Source organism: Arachis ipaensis, chromosome B10 (assembly GCF_000816755.2).
Source record: "Arachis ipaensis cultivar K30076 chromosome B10, Araip1.1, whole genome shotgun sequence".
Lineage (NCBI taxonomy): Eukaryota > Viridiplantae > Streptophyta > Magnoliopsida > Fabales > Fabaceae > Arachis > Arachis ipaensis.
Window position 1 is genome coordinate 16320960 of NC_029794.2, and position 19935 is coordinate 16340894.

Below are 19935 nucleotides of genomic sequence, written 5' to 3' on the forward strand. Positions count from 1 at the left end.
CTGAAAGCGAATTGACGCACAGGCGTCAGAGACGCGTACGCGTGGGTGATTTTGTGCCTTGGGCATAGTGCCCGCACCAGGCCAGCACAACTTTCGGCCTGACACCTCTTTACGCTGATTTGTAGGTCACGCGTACGCGTGGGTGACACGTACGCGTGGAAGGCTGATTTTGCAATTTGACGCGGACGCGTCAAGGACGCGCACACGTGGGCGTGTTTGTGCCTGAGGCACGCCTCCAGCCACGCTCTCGCGTAACTCTCTGTAAGGTTTAGCGTCGCATGTGATGCATGCGCGTGGTTCACGCGAACGCGTGGGATGCCTTTTTTTTTATGCAGTATGCAGAATGCAGATGATTATGCAGAAATTATGAATGAACACGAATGAAAAATAAAATAAAATAAGACTAAGAACAAAAAGGAAAGAATATACCATGGTGGGTTGTCTCCCACCTAGCACTTTTGGTTTAAGTCCTTAAGTTGGACGTTTGGTGAGCTCCTTGTTATGGTGGCTTGTGCTTGAACTCATCCAGAAATCTCCACCAATGTTTGTACTTCCAGTAACCTCTGGGGTCCTGGTACACGAAATCGTGATTATTCATTCCCTGGCTATAGCGCCAAAAACTTGGTGTGGGAGAACGTGATCTCAAAACTTCTTCACAATTTCGTGTAACTGACCAGCAAGTGCACTGGGTCGTCCAAGTAATACCTTACGTGAGTAAGGGTCGATCCCACAGAGATTGTCGGTTTGAAGTAAGCTATGGTCATCTTGTAAATCTCAGTCAGGCAGATTCAAATGGTTATAAGGTTTTGATAATTAAAATATAAATAAAATATAAAATAAGATAGAAATACTTATATAATTTATTGGTGGGAATTTCAGATAAGCGTCTAGAGATGCTTTGTTGCTTCTGAACTTCTGCTTTCATACTGTCTTCATTCAATCATTCATACTCATTTCCATGGCAAGCTGTATGTTGGGGGATCACCGTTGTCAATGACTACCGTCCGTCCTCTCAGTGAAAATGGTCCAATGCGCTGTCACCGCACGGCTAATCATCTGTCGGTTCTCACTCATATTGGAATAGGATCCATTGATCCTTTTGCGTCTGTCACTACGCTCAACACTCGCGAGTTTGAAGCTCGTCACAGTCATCCCAACCCAGATCCTACTCGGAATACCACAGACAAGGTTTAGACTTTTCGCATCTCAAGAATGCTGTAAATTAATTTTAGCTTATACCACGAAGAATTTGATCTCAAGGAATTGAAGGCTCTATTGTCAGGAGAGACAATCAAATGCATGGACCAGGAATCCAAGAGATATGCATTCAAGCTTGTTTTCATGTAGAAAGGAAGTGTTTGTCAGGCACGCGTTCATAAGTGAGAATGGTGATGGGTGTCACTTGATCATCACATTCATCATGTTTTTGTGTGCGAATGAATATCTTAGAATAAGAATAAGCTTGAGTTGAATAGAAAAACAATAGTACTTTGCATTAATTCATGAGGAACAGTAGAGCTCCACACCTTAATCTATGGGGTGTAGAAACTCCACCGTTGAAAATACATAAGTGATAATGGTGTTCATTGGCTTCGGCCCCAGAGGGGGGACCAGAATAACCAAGACGAAAATACAATAGTAAAAGGTCCTATTTATAATGAACTAGTAACCTAGGGTTTACAGAAATGAGTAAATGATGCAGAAATCCACTTCTGGGCCCACTTGGTGTGTGCTTGGCTAAGCATTGAAGCTTTCACATGTAGAGACTCTTCTTAGAGTTAAACGCCAGCTTTGGTGCCAGTTTGGGTGTTTAACTCCAGCTTTTATGCCAGTTCTGGCGTTTAACGCCAGAATAGGGTAGAAAGTGGGCGTTCAAATGCCAGTTTGTGTTATCAAAACTCGGGCAAAGTATAGACTATTATATATTGTTGGGAAGTACAGGATGTCTACTTTTCAACGCAATTGAGAGCGCGCCAATTGGGTTTCTGTAGCTCCAGAAAATCTATTTCGAGTGAAGGGAGGTCAGAATCCAACAGCATCTGCAGTCCTTTTTCAGCCTCTGAATCAGATTTTTGCTCAGGTCCCTCAATTTCAGCCAGAAAATACCTGAAATCACAGAAAAACACACAAACTCATAGTAAAGTCTAGAAATATGAATTTTTCTTGAAAACTAATAAAAATATACTAGAAAGTAGCTAGATCCTACTAAAAACTACCTAAAAATAATGCCAAAAAGCGTATAAATTATCCGCTCATCACAACACCAAACTTAAATTGTTGCCTGCCCCCAAGAAACTGAAAATCAAATAGGATAAAAAGAAGAAAATATACTATAAATTCCAAAATATCAATGAAACTTAGCTCCAATTAGATGAGCAGGACTAGTAGCTTTTTGTCTCTGAACAGTTTTGGCATCTCACTTTATCCTTTGAAGTTCAGAATGATTGGCATCTATAGGAACTCAGAATTTAGATAGTGTTATTGATTCTCCTAGTTCAGTATGTTGATTCTTGAACACAGCTACTTTATGAGTCTTGGCCGTGGCCCTAAGCACTTTGTTTTCCAGTATTACCACCGGATACATAAATGCCACAGACACATAACTGGGTGAACCTTTTCAGATTGTGACTCAGCTTTGCTAGAGTCCCCAATTAGATGTGTCCAGGGTTCTTAAGCATACTCTTTTTGCCTTGAATCACGACTTTAACCGCTCAGTCTCAAGCTTTTCACTTGACACCTTCACGCCACAAGCACATGGTTAGGGACAGCTTGGTTTAGCCGCTTAGGCCAGGATTTTATTCCTTTGGGCCCTCCTATCCATTAATGCTCAAAGTCTTGGATCTTTTTTATTTTACCCTTGCCTTTTGGTTTAAAGGGTTACTGACTTTTTGCTCTTGCCTTTTAGTTTAAAGAGCTCTTGGCTTTTTCTGCTTGCTTTTTCTTTTTCTTTCTTTTTTTTTTTATTTTCGCCATTTTTTTCGCAAGCCTTGTTTTTCACTGCTTTTTCTTACTTCAAGAATCAATTTTATAATTTTTCAGATTATCAATAACATTTCTCCTTTTTCATCATTCTTTCAAGAGCCAACAATTTTAACATTCATAAACTTCACTATAAAAAATATGCAATGTTCAAGCATTCATTCAGAAAGCAGAAAGTATTGTCACCACATCAAAATAATTAAACTAATCTCAAGGATGAATTCAAAATTCATGTACTTCTTGTTCTTTTGTATTTAGAACAATTTTTTATTTAAGAAAGGTGATGGATTCATAGGACATTCATAGCTTTAAGGCATAGACATTAGACACTAATGATCATGTAATAAAGACACAAACATAAATAAACATAAAGCATAGAGAACAAAAATAGAAAAAAATAAATAGACAATGAGATTAAGGAACGGGTCCACCTTAGTGAGGGTGGCGTCTTCTTCCTCTTGAAGAACCAATGGTGCTCTTGAGCTCCTCTATGTCTCTTCCTTGCCTTTGTTGCACCGAATTGCAGAGGTGATAAATGAGGTGAGAAAAGGCTAACTTTGCCAAAGTGGAGGACTTGTCAGCCACCTTGTAGAGTTCTTGAGGTATAATCTCATGAACTTCCACTTCCTCCCCAATCATGATACTATGGATCATGATGGCCCGATCCACAGTTACTTCGGATCGGTTGCTAGTAGGAATGATAGAGCGTTGGATAAACTCCAATCATCCTCTAGCTACAGGCTTAAGGTCCGGTCTTCTCAATTGAACCGGTTTGCCTCTTGAGTCACTTTTTCATTGAGCTCCTTCCACACATATGTCCATGAGGACTTAGTGCAACCTTTGATCAAAGTTGACCCTTCTAGTGTAGGGGCATGCATTTTCTTGCATCATTGGCAAGTTGAACGCCAACCTTACATTTTTTGGACTGAAATCTAAGTATTTCCCCCAAACCATTGTAAGCTAATTCTTTGGATTCGGGTTCATACTTTAATCATGGTTCCTAGTGATCCATGCGTTTGCATAGAACTCTTGAACCATTAATATTTTGACTTGTTGAATAGGATTGGAGAGAACTTCCCATCCTCTTCTTCTAATCTCATGTCGGGTATTTGGATACTCACTCCTTTTGAGCATGAAAGGGACCTCAGGGATCACCTTCCTCTTGGCCACAAATTCATTGAAGTGGTCTTGATGGACCTTTGAGATGAATCTCTCCATCTCTCATGACTCGGAGGTGGAAGCTTTTGCCTTCCCTTTCCTCTTTCTAGAGGTTTCTCCGGCCTTAGGTGCCATAAATGGTTATGGAAAAATAAAAATCAATGCTTTTACCACATCAAACTTAAAGTTTTTGCTCGTCCTCGAGCAAAGAAGAAAGAATGAAGGAGAAGAAGAAGAAAATAGAGGAGATGGAGGGTGAGTTCGGCAAAGGGGGTATAAGGTGTTTGTGATGTGCCAAATTGAAAGAGTGATGAGGGGTATATATAGGAGTGGGGGGAGGCTTGGTTCGTGTATTTGGGGTTGAGTTTGGGAGGGAAAAAGAGTTTTGAATTTGAAGGTAGGTGGTATTTTGAGGAAAAGTGAATGAGGTGATTGGTGAAAGGTATTTGGACGAGGGTAAGATTTGATAGGTGAAGGGTATTTGGGGAAGAGTGTTATGGAAATGTGTGAAGAGGAGAAAATAAGAGGTGGGGTAGGTGGGGATCTTGTGGGGTCCACAGATCCTGAGGGGTCAAGGACTTTAACATCCCTGCTCTATTTAGGCGTGCAAGACGCCCTTAGAGTACAATTCTGGCGTTAAACGCAAGATTGCTGCTTGTTTCTGGCGTTGAACGCCATTTTTTCTCCCTTTCTTGGCGTTTAACGCCAACTTGGTGCCCTGTTCTGGCGTTAAACGCCAGTCTGGTGCCTATTTCTGGCGTTAAACGCCCAGAATGGTGCCAGACTGGGCGTTTAACGCCAATTCTGCTACTCTTACTGGTGTTTAAATACCAGTAAGCTCTTCCTCCAGGGTGAGCTATTTTTAATGTTGTTTTTATTCTATTTTTGATTTTTCAGTTGTTTTTGTGACTTCACATGATCATCAACCTAAAGAAAACATAAAATAACAATGGAAAATAAATAGATATAATTAAATAACATTAGGTTGCCTCCCAATAAGCGCTTTTTTAATGTCAATAGCTTGACAGTGAGCTCTCATGGAGCCTCACAGATAATCAGAGCAGGGTTGGGGCCTCTCAACACCAAACTTAGAGTTTGGTTGTGCCCTCTCAATACCAAACTTAGAGTTTGGTTGTGGCCTCCCAACACCAAACTTAAAGTTTGAATGTGGGGGTTTTGTTTGACTCTGTATTGAGAGAAGCTTTTCATGCTTTCTCTCCGTGGTAACAGAAGGAGAACCTTGAGTCTTGAATACAAGGTAGTCCTCATTCAACTTAAGGACCAACTCTCCTCTGTCAACATCAATCACAGCTTTTGCTGTGGCTAGGAAGGGTCTGCCAAGGATGATGGATTCATCCTCATCCTTCCCAGTGTCTAGGATTATGAAATCAGCAGGGGTGTAAAGACCTTCAACCTTCACTAGCACGTTCTCTACTATTCCATAAGCCTGTTTCATTGATTTGTCTGCCATCTCTAGTGAGATTCTTGCAGCTTGTACCTCAAAGATTCCTAGTTTCTCCATTACAGAGAGTGGCATGAGGTTTATCCCTGACCCCAGGTCACATAGAGCCTTTCCAAAGGTCATGGTGCCTATGGTACAACGTATGAAGAATTTTTCGGGATCTGGTTTCTTCTGAGGTAATGTCTGCCTCATTAATGCATTCAGCTCATTAGTGAACAGGGGGGGTTCATCCTCCAAGTCTCAGTACCAAAAAACTTAGCATTCAGCTTCATGATTGCTCCTAGATATTTAGCAACTTGCTCTTCAGTGATGTCTTCATCCTCTTCAGAGGAAGAATATTCATCAGAGCTCATGAATGGCAGAAGGAAGTTCAATGGAATCTCTATGGTCTCTGTATGAGCCTCAGATTCCTTTGGTTCCTCAAAGGGAAACACTTTTCTGTCCAAAGGACGTCCCATGAGGCTTTTCTCACTAGGAATCATGTCCTCCTCACTCTCTCCAGGTTCGGCCATGTTGGTCATGGTTATGGCCTTGCACTCTCTCTTGGGATTTTCTTCTGTATTGCTTGGGAGAGTACTGGGAGGAGTTTCAGTAATCTTCTTACTCAGCTGACCCACCTGTGTCTCCAAATTTCTAATGGAGGACCTTGTTTCATTCATGAAACTTAGTGTAGTCTTGGATAGATCAGAGACTATGGTTGCCAGGCCAGAATGGCTCTATTTAGAATTCTCTATCTATTGCTGAGAAGATGATGGAAAAGGCTTGCTATTGCTAAACCTATTTCTTCCACCATTATTATTGAAGCCTTGTTGAGGCTTCTGTTGGTCCTTCCATGAGAAATTTGGATGATTTCTCCATGAAGGATTATAGGTGTTTCCATAGGGTTCTCCCATGTAATTCACCTCTGCCATTGCAGGGTTCTCAGGATCATAAGCTTCTTCTTCAGAAGATGCTTCTTTAGTGCTGTTGGATGCAGCTTGCAATCCATTCAGACTCTAAGAAATCATATTGACTTGCTGAGTCAATATTTTGTTCTGAGCTAATATGGCATTCAGAGTATCAATTTTAAGAACTCTCTTCTTTTGAGGCGTCCCATTGTTCACAGGACTCCTCTCAGAGGTGTACATGAACTGGTTATTTGCAACCATTTCAATGAGTTCCTGAGCTTCTGCAGGGGTTTTTAGATGAAGAGATCCTCCTGCAGAATGGTCCAATGACATTTTTGACAACTCAGACAGACCATCATAGAATATACATATGATGCTCCATTCTGGAAGCATGTCAGTAGGACACCTTTTGATCAATTGCTTATATCTTTCCCAAGCTTCATAGAGGGACTCACCTTCCTTCTATCTGAAGGTTTGGATTTTGACTCTAAGCTTGCTCATCTTTTGAGGTGGAAAGAATTTGGCCAGGAAAGCACTGACCAGCTTTTCCCAATAGTTCAGACTTTCCTTAGGTTGTGAATCCAACCATGTTCTGGCTCTGTCTCTTACAGCAAAAGGGAAAAGCATAAGCCTATAGACCTCAGGATCAACTCCATTGGTCTTGACAGTGCCACAAATTTGCAAGAATTCAACTAAGAACTGATGAGGATCTTCCAATGGAAGTCCATGAAACTTGCAATTCTGTTGCATTAGAGAAACTAATTGAGGCTTAAGCTCAAAGTTGTTTGCTCCAATGGTAGGAATTGAGATACTTCTTCCATAGAAATTGGAAGTTGGTGTAGTTAAATCACCAAGCACCTTCCTTGCATTGTTGTTGTTGGGTTCGGCCATAGCTGTTTTCTCTGTTTCGAAAATTTCAGTTAGGTCCTCTTCAGAGTATTGTGCTTTAGCTTCTCTTAGTTTCCTCTTAAGAGTCCTTTCAGGTTCAGGATCAGCTTCAACAAGAATGCTTTTATCCTTGTTCCTGCTCATATGAAAGAGAAGAAAACAAAGAAAATATGAAATCCTCTATGTCACAGTGTAGAGATTCTTTTATGTGAGTAGAAGAAGAGAAGAATAGTAGAATGAGAAGAGAAAAATTCGAACACAGAGAAGAAGAGGGGGTTCGAATTATGAGTAGAAGAGAAGTGTTAGTAGATAAATAAATAAATAGAGAGATGAGAGGGAGGGTTTTCTAAAATAATTAAAAAGAGAAGGAAAATATTTTTGTTTTTATTTAAAATTAGAAGTTAGAATTCGAAATTTAAGAAGAGAAACAAAATAAAATTTGAAAACTAATTAAATTATTTAATTAAAAAGATTTTGAGAAAGTGGTTAGTGATTTTCGAAAATCAGAGAGAGAAAAGTAGTTAGATAGTTTTTCTTTTAAAAAGATAAGAATTTTTTAAAATCAAACAAAAAGTCAAGTAGTTAATTGAAAAAGATTTGAAAATCAATTTTGAAAAGATAAGAAGTTAGAAAAGATTTTGAAATTAATTTTTGAAAAAGATATGATTGAAATTTATTTTGAAAAAGATTTGAAAAAGAAATTTAAAAAGATTTTATTTTTGAAATTAAAGTTGATTACTTGACTAACAAGAAACAAAAAGATATGATTCTAAAATTAAAGATTGAACCTTTCTTAATAGGCAAGTAAAGATTTTGGAAAATATGAGATAAAAATAAGAAAAAGATTTTGAAAATCAATTTTTTAAAATTTCGAAAAAAATGAAAGAAAAATGAAAAAGATTTGATTTTTGAAAAGGTTTTGAAAAGATAGGATTTTTAAATTGAAAATTTGACTTGACTCATAAGAAACAACTAAGTTTTTAAAAATTTTTTACTAAGTCAACTCAAATATTCGAAATTTATGAGAAGAATAAGGGAAAGATATTTTTTTTTATTTTTGAATTTTCAATGAAGAAAGAGAAAAACAACAAAATGACTCAAAACATGAAAATTATGAATCAAAACAAGAAAAATATGCAAGAACACTTTGAATGTCAAGATGAACACCAAGAACACTTTGAATGTCAAGATGAACATCAAGAACATGTTTTCGAAAATTTTTAAGAAAAGAAACACATGCAAGACACCAAACTTAAAAATTTTCAATGTTCAGACATTAACAAATTGAAAATGCATATGAAAAAAAGAAAGGACACAAAACAAGAAAATGCAAACATCAAATAAGGAAAATCATCAAGAACAACTTGAAGATTATGAAGAACACATGCATGAGTTTTCAAAAATTTTAATGAAAATTAAAAATATGAAATTGACACCAAACTTAAAATTTGACACTCTACTCAAAGATGAAACACAATTTTTTGGTTTTTATGATTTAAAAAAAATTTGGATTTTTCGAAAATTATTTGGGAAAAGAAAACAAGGAATTCAAAATTCTTAATGAGAATTCTAGAAATCGTGCAATGTTAGTCTAAAACTCCGGTCCAGGAATTAGATATGGCTTACTAGCCATCCAAGCTTTCAGTGAAAGCTTCGGTCCAAAATACTAGACATGGCCAATGGCCAGCCAAGCTTTAGCAGATCATTACATTCAACAGAAAGATTGATAAAAATCAACAAGCTCTTCTGATGATAAGTTGAAACATCAGTCCAAAAGATTAGACATGGCTTCACAGCCAGCCAGACTTCAAAAGATCATCATAAAACTCTAGAATTCGTTCTTAAAAATTCTGAAGACATAGAATAATTTATTTATATTTTTTTTTGAAAATTTTTCGAAAATAAAAATAATAAAAACAAAAAGCTTAAAATTAAAATAAAATTACCTAATCTGAGCAATAAGATGCACCGTCAGCTGTCCAAACTCGAACAATCCCCGACAACGGCGCCAAAAACTTGGTACGCGAAATCGTGATTATTCATTCCCTGGCTATAGCGCCAAAAACTTGGTGTGGGAGAACGTGATCTCAAGACTTCTTCACAATTCCGTGTAACTGACCAGCAAGTGCACTGGGTCGTCCAAGTAATACCTTACGTGAATAAGGGTCGATCCCACGGAGATTGTCGGCTTGAAGCAAGCTATGGTCATCTTGTAAATCTCAGTCAGGCAGATTCAAATGGTTATGAGGTTTTGATAATTAAAATATAAATAAAATATAAAATAAGATAGAAATACTTATGTAATTTATTGGTGGGAATTTCAGATAAGCATCTGGAGATGCTTTGTTGCTTCTGAACTTCTGCTTTCCTACTGTCTTCATTCAACCATTCATACTCCTTTCCATGGCAAGCTGTATGTTGGGGGATCACCGTTGTCAATGGCTACCGTCCGTCCTCTCAGTGAAAATAGTCCAAATGCGTTGTCACCGCACGGCTAATCATCTGTCGGTTCTCACTCATGTTGGAATAGGATTTATTGATCTTTTTGTGTCTGTCACTATGCCCAACACTCACGAGTTTGAAGCTCGTCACAGTCATCCCATTCCAGATCCTACTCGGAATACCACAGACAAGGTTTAGACTTTCCAAATCTCAAGAATGCTGCCAATTGATTCTAGCTTATACCACGAAGACTCTGATCTCAAGGAATTGAAGGCTCTGTTGTTAGGAGAGACAATCAAACGCATGGACCAGGAATCCAAGAGATATGCATTCAAGCTTGTTTTCATGTAGAACGGAAGTGTTTGTCAGGCACGCGTTCATAAGTGAGAATGGTGATGAGTGTCACTTGATCATCACATTCATCATGTTTTTGTGTGCGAATGAATATCTTAGAATAAGAATAAGCTTGAGTTGAATAGAAAAACAATAGTACTTTGTATTAATTCATGAGGAACAGTAGAGCTCCACACCTTAATCTATGGGGTGTAGAAACTCCACCGTTGAAAATACATAAGTGATAATGGTGTTCATTGGCTTCGGCCCCAGAGGGGGAACCAGAATAACCAAGACGAAAATACAATAGTAAAAGGTCCTATTTATAATGAACTAGTAACCTAGGGTTTACAGAAATGAGTAAATGATGCAGAAATCCACTTCCGAGCTCACTTGGTGTGTGCTTGGGCTGAGCATTGAAGCTTTCACGTGTAGAGACTCTTCTTGGAGTTAAACGCCAGCTTTGGTACCAGTTTGGGCGTTTAACTCCAGCTTTTATGCCAGTTCTGGCGTTTAACGCCAGAATAGGGTAGAAAGTGGGCGTTCAAACACCAATTTGCATTATCAAAACTCGGGCAAAGTATGGACTATTATATATTTTTGGAAAGCCCAGGATGTCTACTTTCCAACGCAATTGAGAGCGTGCCAATTGGGTTTCTGTAGCTCCAGAAAATCTATTTCGAGTGCAGGGAGGTCAGAATCCAATAGCATCTACAGTCCTTTTTCAGCCTCTAAATCAGATTTTTGGTCAGGTCCCTCAATTTCAGCCAGAAAATACCTAAAATCACAGAAAAACACACAAACTCATAGTAAAGTCCAAAAATGTGAATTTTTCTTGAAAACTAATAAAAATATACTAGAAAGTAGCTAGATCCTACAAAAAACTACCTAAAAACAATGCCAAAAAGCGTATAAATTATCCGCTCATCAGGTCCCAAATTAGATGCATAAAGTCTTCAAGCAAGTTGAAGCAAGTGACACGGCCCCAAGAGTGTTGATTGTTGGAATGAATTCCAGGGTCCCAAACTTTGCTTTTACACCCGTCTTCTTGTTGATCATCACGATTCCATCCGGGTGGCACGCAATTTAAATTCTCACTGAGACATTCAAACAGCTTTCTAGACCCATTCAATTGAGAATTATACTAACCCTTATACTTCAATTTGGAGCATGCAACCATATTGAACCTTGCAGGGTAACTCTTACCACTAACCATCTCCCTCTTACTCTTAAAGCCATAAAGAGCTCTAAGCTGCCCATCCGTCTCAAGCAAAGCATATTCAAATGGGCTAATTAAGCTTAGAGATAAAAGATTTACCCACTTGAATGAAGGAATGGATGGTGATGGCTTTGGGGGAGAGGTCTCCAACAACTTTGGCAAGGTGATTTCCAACTCCATTCCCTTGAGCTCTTCCTTGACAACTTCCACCTCCTTGCAAGCTTCTTCAATATCAACCTCTTCCTCTTGGTAGCTTTCTTCCAATTCGATCTCTTCTTCATTGTTCACAAAGGGCATGGGAGGTTGTGCTTCTTCTTCTTTAATCTCCATGTCAAGTCCAATGAGAGAGGATTCAAATGTAGATAAGAATTCATCAATGATTGAATCCATCTCTTGATCATCCCCTTCAAAGTCTTCAACTATTATATGCCTTGGAGGTTGTACACCCTCCTCAACATCAAATTCAAACTCCTTAGAAGGTGCTCTATGACTGGGCTTTCCCATGGACGTTCCGTATCTCCTAAGTCTTCGACCACTTCTTCCTCTTCAATAATTCTGGCTTCCTCCACTTGTTCCAATACAAAGTCATGCTGCTTACTATCCACCGGAGTTTCTAGTGTCTCCTTCATGCTACGTTCTTCATTAGATTCTCCGCATGAAGCCATGGGGGTTCCTTGAGTGTCCAAATGCCTGGAAAGTAATTGATTTATCGCTTGCTCCAGTTGATGAAGGGTTGCATGAAATTGATCTACTGTTTCCTTGAGGCGAGCCTATGGTTCTTAGGTCGATGGGTATAGACATGGTGCATATGGAAGTGGTGATTCTTAGGGGTAATTGGATTGAGATTGGGGTGGATAAGGGTTAGGGTCATATGGAGGTGAATGGTTGTGGTTGGCTTGTGAGTATGGTGGTTCAAATCTATATTGAGGAGGTGGTTCATAGGCATATGATGGGGCTTGCTGGTAACTACAAGGGGGTCCACCATATCTATCATCTGGGCACGCACCAACTCTTACAGAAATATAAGGACCCATGAATGAAGGGATCATCAACTTTGAATTATGTGAGTCACATCACGTCTAATGTCATCATCTAGTTTAAGTCATTTCTAAAAGTATCACTTGTTTTTTGTTATTCGGAGGCATATATCCCCTTGAGGGAGCCAACAGGACACTGGTATCTGATGGTAATTGCATTCAGAGAGCACATTCTATACCATTTGGATGCTTTAATGACCAAAGAAGCGAGCATCAGAAGAAAAGCCGTCATTCGATTTGTGGTAATGACTCTTTCGATTAAATTAGTTGATACTACTTTAATTCGCACTTGTACTAAAGAATGCTTCTACTACAAACAGGGGAATGTGGTCTGTCGTATAATTGCGGCACCACACTTTCCACTTGAATTCTTGAAGACTGCTGGGGGAGTTATGTGCTTTAGGATATCAGACGCTAGCAGACTACCATCATTCCAAACTCGGTATCTTTTTAAACATTTCAGGTTTGTCAATTTATTTGTTGGAACGCTTTTTTTGAAACCTAGTTAAATATTTTGAGCTAAAATGTTGTTACCTTATTGGAATAAACAGTGCAACCTCTGGGATTTGGGTATTGAATTGGATGGCAATGGGAGGTGCTTTCTAGCACAATCTTCATCCCCAAGTATAAGACGTGACCTTTTGACAGAAACACCACACAAGTTGCTATTATGGTAAATTAATATATGTTCATGTTTATCTTTAGATAGATGACAGCATGATCAGAATGCATACTGCGCTAGGCCTCTTGATGTCTCCTTTTAATGAGAGTACGGAATGGATGAAGAAGAATGGATCAATAGTTTGAGTTTATGCAACTGGAAGGCTTAATGCTAGCATTATTGTATGTTAAGTAGTATCGTCGTTCTTTATTTGGCTTTGAAGACTATGTTTGTTGTCATTGTTTTGTTGAATTTGGAGGCTATGTTTATAGCTATTTGCAACCAGTATGAATCGTATGTTAAGTACTCTATAGTCATTTATCCCTATGAATTATGATGCATTAAGTCAATTATCAGCTACATAGGTTTAACTCATTTTTAATAATAATAAAAATAACCCTTGACACCACACTATACGCTAATTGTATCCATTAACATTAATAGGAGTAAGATACTAGTTTAGAATCAAATTAATCTATATGAGTTCAACATATACAATTTTATTCAGTATGATAGCAGCTCCTCTTTCATTCACATACTTCACAAGAATTCTACCTAGTAAATGGAAACAACCATAGAAGCCTAAGGAGTAAAGAATTCTAATTGTTGCCAATTTAGCTGCATCTAATTGAAGATTTTCCAGGCTTCTAAAATCTTTTGAAGTTTGGAAATCTCCATTTGTTTAGACTCTTCATTCGAAGCCTACATATGAGTGTAGAATAAAATTATGATAATTTGGATACATGAAACCTTGAATTCAAATAATAAAAAAAAAGATTACAAACCAGAGAAAAGGACGAAAAAAATGGGGATAACGCAATTTGGAATGTTGTCAACAGGTAGATATGCCACATAATTAAATGATAGGAGCTTAAGTACAAATTTTCACATAACAGAGTAATCATGCATGTAAACAAAGGGGGGTAGGTAACCGGAAATAGTGCACGAAATGACCTCTAGTCACAATTTCCAGGTAAAATTGTAGAACCCCCAAAAACCAAATATATCAGCCTTCTTAACTGCACTAATAAAGGAAATCACTTGGATACGTCTCTGAAGCTCTCCTTTAGCTTGTTTGCGCCGCCTAAGGCATTGTATTGCCACAATTGAAGCTTGACGTTGTCCGAAAGTTGAGCTAACCTTGGCCATCCTCCAATATGCCTGTGATATTGAAGTTAAATGTTCAATAAAATAATACGGCATATACCATCATGCTTGAGTAACAACTACACACATACGGATGTATTTCTGAATAGAGATAGCTGCAGCGATCTACCTCTTTGCAAAGTAAAGCTTTCATGCAATGAGATTAAAATGAGCATAAGTTCAAAATCAGTTAACTAACGCAAACCGTTTTCCATTCAGTCTCCACACTATCATATCAAAAGTTCAGAAATAGCAGGATACAGGCACACATAATCAGGGATATCAAAATGGTAGAAGGATGAAAACAAATACAGCAGATGTACATATGGTCACACCACAAACCATCAGGTGCAACCAACAAAAAAAAGGAAAAATAACACATAACAAGCACCATCTTCACAAATATGGATTCAGTTCGTAGGGATGAAGTCGGTTCCCAGCTCAGGTTCCTCGCTAGATTGGTCAGTGTAGTCTTCTTTGATAGCATGGTCAGCGCCATGAGGCCGTAAGTTGCATGATAGGCGATTATGGCCCACCTGTCGGCAAAGTCTACACCGTTTAAGGCCTCTTAGGGAGGAATGAATTAACGACCCCTTTCTATGGTGCCTAGTACGACAGACCATTTGTGGATCCCTCACACATCCTTCAAGAGTGGTGGACTCTACATTCTGCATTGTGGCCGGCTCAAGTGACTCTCCTAGCTACTTTAGATGAATGATTTCGTTCCTGATCTTGCCAGTGACATCTACAAATTGTTCAACTTTCTTACAAGCAAGCACACACATCTCTCTATATAGATTGTTCAACATCCAATTTCGACAAGTCACCATGGAATCCCAACAAAAGGGTCCCTTGTCCATGAATGCCCTCACTCTAGACCTAGCATTCTTTGACCACCTTGCCAAGAAGAGACTGTTTGGAATTTTGGTGAAGTCTAAATGTACAAGTACTGCAACGATATGATCACAAGGTATACCGAGAGATTCCATCCTCATGCAAGAGCACTTAAACATAGAAGAACTAGGGTAGTGAGATACCTGCCACTCCTTCCATGAATTGCCCGACCGTGAAAGGTGTAAATCTCACATGTTGGTGTGAGTGTGCATGATCGGACCTTCAAACTGCACGCCTTTGTCAACATCGGCCGGAATAGGAGGAATATTTCTCTTGTGAGTATATTTGCAACTGATCTCTCTAGTGCATGGAGTGGACTTTGTAGTACCAGATTGCCTACCACAAATTCCATGTCAGTTTGGCATTCCCTCGACCTCATTTGTGATATACAACGAAAAAATTGCTCAACGAAGTCTCTCAAAGTGTGCCACGAGTGAACAAATTTTCCAAGCATTGAATGCAGCCCCTCACATCTAGATGTCATCCTGAAACCCCCAAAAAAATGACCACGAATGTGTGCTGTAGCCCACATTTTCCTCCTAGCATAAAGGTCACACACCCATTGATTATCCTCGAGGCCAAGTTTTGAAACCATCTTCGAGGCCAAGTTTTGAAACCATCATCTCCCACCGGTCTTGAAACTCTGATATCTCATAATCGAAAAACATGCATCTTTTAAACTCCGACGTGAAGGTTGGGTTCCCAAGGTTGGCTGTTGCATTCCTAATTAAGTGCCATGCACAGAGCCATTGGTAGGCACCAGGAAACACTGATTTAATGGCCTTCTTCATGGCTTCGTGACCATCCGTGATAACACATTGAGGAGCTTTTCCATTCATACACTCCAAGAATTGTTGCAATAACTAGGTATAAGTATCCTCATTCTCATTTGAGATAAGAGCAGCGGCAAACACAATGGTTTGATTATGATAATTTACACCAGAAAACACAACTAGAGGACACATATACTTATTTTTCTGATATGTCGCATCAAACGCCAACACATCTCCAAAGATATGATAATCCAATTGACTACACTTGTCAGACCAAAAAAGATGCACCAAATGACCCTCTTTGTCAACCAAGTATTGAACAAACATTCCGGAATTGTCTTCAGCCGTTGATTGCAAGAACTTTAAGCAAGCCATGGCATCCCTGCCTAAGAGCCTTTGTTGCTTGTCTATTTGGTTATACATGTCTCTCTTTAAAAATGGAACATTATGGAAGCCCCCTACTGTGTTGACAAAGGATGCATAAATCTGAGGAGTCTTTATCCCGACTTTCAACATCATGTTCATTTGGTTGATTGCACCGGCATCCATCTTCCTGTGTCCCGGAAGCATGAAGGTCAATTCATCAGCAAGCATCTCGTGGTTATGAACTTCTTGGAAATATGTTACGATCCATCTCCCAATATCTATGTGGACATGAACATGCATCTCAGCCTAGCATCCACATCTAGTCTCCGGTTTTGGCTCACGTTTACGTTGACTGCTCTCGTCATAGGATTTCATCTCTCTAAATCCCTGTCTGAAGTAGACAAATGACTGTTGTGTGACATCACCGTTAACATTGCGCCTCAACTTGCTCCTCCTTGCAGAAATCCTGTTCATTTTGGCATAAAAATTGTAGAAAGAGAAGGCGACATTAAGATCTGGGAAATGTAGCAGCTTAATCTCATCCACCGTTAATGACTTCAAGTTAAGACTATCAAGGTCAGCAATACCATCAATTGACCTGCCATCCCAGTTCTCATAGAAGTTATCATCAAAGAAATCGTCAACTTCAAAATCCATGTCCATGCCTTCATCGCTTACAGGTTATTCAGCATCACAAAAGTAACTTCCATCATCATAAAACTCATTTCCATGGTCAGGTAAATAACTTGGCAAGGCTTCACCCTCAAGAGAGATGTCATTATGGTTAAAGTAGGCTTCCTCCCCTGCTTGGGCCTACAAAAAACAAATAAACAAACTAAATCTACATCAAATCTCCTAAATCTTTCCTGGACTTAAATGATTTACTGCATACAAATTTTTAATAAATTTACCCTTGTTTAATTTTATGCACATCAATTTTTTATTTCTCATGAAAAAACCATCACAGGAATGGAACCAAGCCCGTGTTGCTTTAAAAATCTATGAATTATGAATGATGATTTATGCATTCAATAAATAATGGTGTATTGCACTTCACCCCCCCCCCAACGCAATAGCAAACACAGACAGAACGGTATTGAAATTGAATATCATGTTATTTGCTTCACTTTATTACTAATTTTCGCTAAAATGTTATAATCTTACCATCACAACAATTAATGGAGCCTGCAGAGGGCAATCAATACTGGAGTACAACTTTTATCAAATTCGTAAGTTTCATTATCGTAGATCTACATTGGAAATAATCAAAATATTAGGTGTACAATTGTATGAATTAATAATAGGGGTGAGGGAAAATACAAGCAAGAAGAAGAAGTGGCCTCACGGTTCATGTCATTATTAATGTCGGCAAGGCACAAACAAAAATTCAAATTCACTCTTCTTCTTCTTCTTCTGTTGTAATAAGATCTGCCACAATCACAAAACCACAAGTGTCATAGTATAATAAATTAATAATCTTCCATGAGTTACAAAGAAAAGAAAAATAAGGAATTTTAAGACAAGATTAACAATCTTCCATTGGGTTTTAAAATATATTCTTAGTATCTAACAAAAGTTAGTTGCTCCAGCAGGATTGAAATACAACTCCAATTCTCCAAACGAATTATGTTCCAAACTCAATACTAAAAATTAAAATATGCACTTAACTGTTTATTAATTTCACATTTCAAGATATGTCCCTATAAAATGGACTATTTTTTTGAAGTCAAAATCTTATAAGAGAGATACTTATCTTTTAGTACTAGTTTTTTTCACATGCATGCTATAATGATATAGTCACCAACCATGTAATTTTATCTTGCATCTTTGAAATTCTACCTCAGTTGATAAGACAAGCCATGTGAATTTTTTAGCCCTACAACTTCGATCCTCTATCTTTTTTCAGTACATTTATAATGCAATGCATTTCGATTCTAAGTTAATAGCTAACACACTACAAAGTCAAACAACCCTGTTCTAAGAAAAACATATATATTCATACTACTTTGTAATACATTGTTAAATAAATATTTATTATGATATAAATGAAAAATTTTTATCAAAATAATCTAATAATCTTACCATCACAACAATTAATGGAGCCTGCGGAGGGCAATCAATACTGGAATACAATTTTTATCAAATTTGTAAGCTTCATTGTGGGTAGATCTACATTGGAAATAATCGAAATATTAGGTGTACCATTGTATAAATTAACAATAGGGGTGAGGGAAAATACAAGCAAGAAGAAGAAGTGGCCTCACGGTTCATGTAATTATCAATGTCGGCAAGGCACAAACAAAATTTCAAATTCACCATTGTTCTTCTTCTTCTGTTGTAATAAGATCTGTCACAATCACAAAGCCACAGGTGTCATAGCATAGTAAATTAATAATCTTCCATGAGCTACAAAGAAAAGAAAAATAAGGAATTTTAAGACATACGTGGATCCAAAATGAACTTGGGTCTGCTGAGAAATTCCCTTGCATTGAAGATCATCGACTCTCTCTTCATCGCCGTCACATTCTTCTACTTGTGAATGCACTGGTCCGATAGCTACCTACAACTCATCTCCTTTTCAGATCCTAACCCCAACCACCTTGGTTCCACATCCCCCAATTTCGACAAACATTTCAAGAAGTCGGCTATAGTTTTTAATGTACCTTTGAATGTATTTTGCTACCAGTTTCCACTTAGCACTTCTTCAAAACTTCCGAACATGAAGCTAAGGTTATGGTTGCAACAATGGCTTCCGGGTATCACTTTCAATTTGTTGAAATTTTAATATTTTTTGAAAATGGGAATTTTTTTTGGACTGATATTTTCATTTACTCAAACAATAAATTTACTATGACTATATTATTAGGTATCCAGTAAAAACATATTGGGCTAGTTTTTATGAGGTCCATTTGGTCCACCTATGTTTGTAGAACAAAAAAGGGATACTTTATATAAAAAGAAATTGCTTAGGGTCTCTGTATAAATATTATTTTTAATGCAAAAAATAAAACAAAAACCAAAACAACTTAGAAACTGTGTCAGTGGAAGCATATTGAGGTGGAACATGATCTGGAAACACGTGATCCTCTAATTTTTTACCTCTAATAGCTGCTAATGCCTGTTGTTCCCAAGTCTTGTGATTCTTTTCTCCAAGCTTGTCACTAATGCGGTTGAAAGGTCTTGAATTTAGTAGATGTGATGGGAAAGAAAATTTTTTTGCAAGAACATTGTTGTTAGGGTTTGAATTTACAGAATTGGAGGAATTTGAATTCCCAAGATTAGAGTTAACAGATGCATCTGTCACGATTGAAAAATTCAGAAGCTCTTGATACCATATAGAAACTCAAATGAAATTGTTTGAGAGAAGAAGAAAGAAGAATAGAGAACAAAGAACCAAAAGTTGAAACGAGTACAGAGAGGAATAACTCTTCTTCACCAGAGAAAACTAATCAACTATTATTTTTGAGTGCACTCAATACTTTGAGAAAGTCAATTACAAATCTCAACTAACCCACCAAGATAGGAGGTAAGGCTACTATTTATACTAAATAGGCTCAATAGAATTTTAACAAGAATTTGTTATTCTCAACAGTAGACCCTAACTCTCTTTATATTGCAGACTCTGTTTTTTTTTACTGCTTAGGAAGACTGATCTTTAATACCCCCCCCCCCCCCCCCCCCCCCACCACA

At 38.1% G+C, this 19935-nt stretch overlaps 1 long non-coding RNA gene across 3 annotated transcripts; it reads right to left on the reverse strand.

Annotated features, from left to right (window-relative positions):
* LOC107623759 lies at positions 13784-18827 on the reverse strand. 3 transcript variants are annotated; one of them, XR_001616609.2, is made up of 7 exons: positions 18690-18827; positions 18510-18592; positions 18328-18414; positions 17591-17673; positions 17410-17495; positions 15250-17058; positions 13784-14227 (listed from the first exon to the last, which is right to left on the reverse strand). It is a non-coding gene; the product is annotated as an uncharacterized LOC107623759 (long non-coding RNA). The 3 variants fall into 3 exon arrangements; XR_002355336.1 differs by lacking the exon at positions 13784-14227 and having other exon boundaries at positions 14366-16711; positions 16833-17058; XR_001616608.2 differs by lacking the exon at positions 13784-14227 and having other exon boundaries at positions 14366-17058.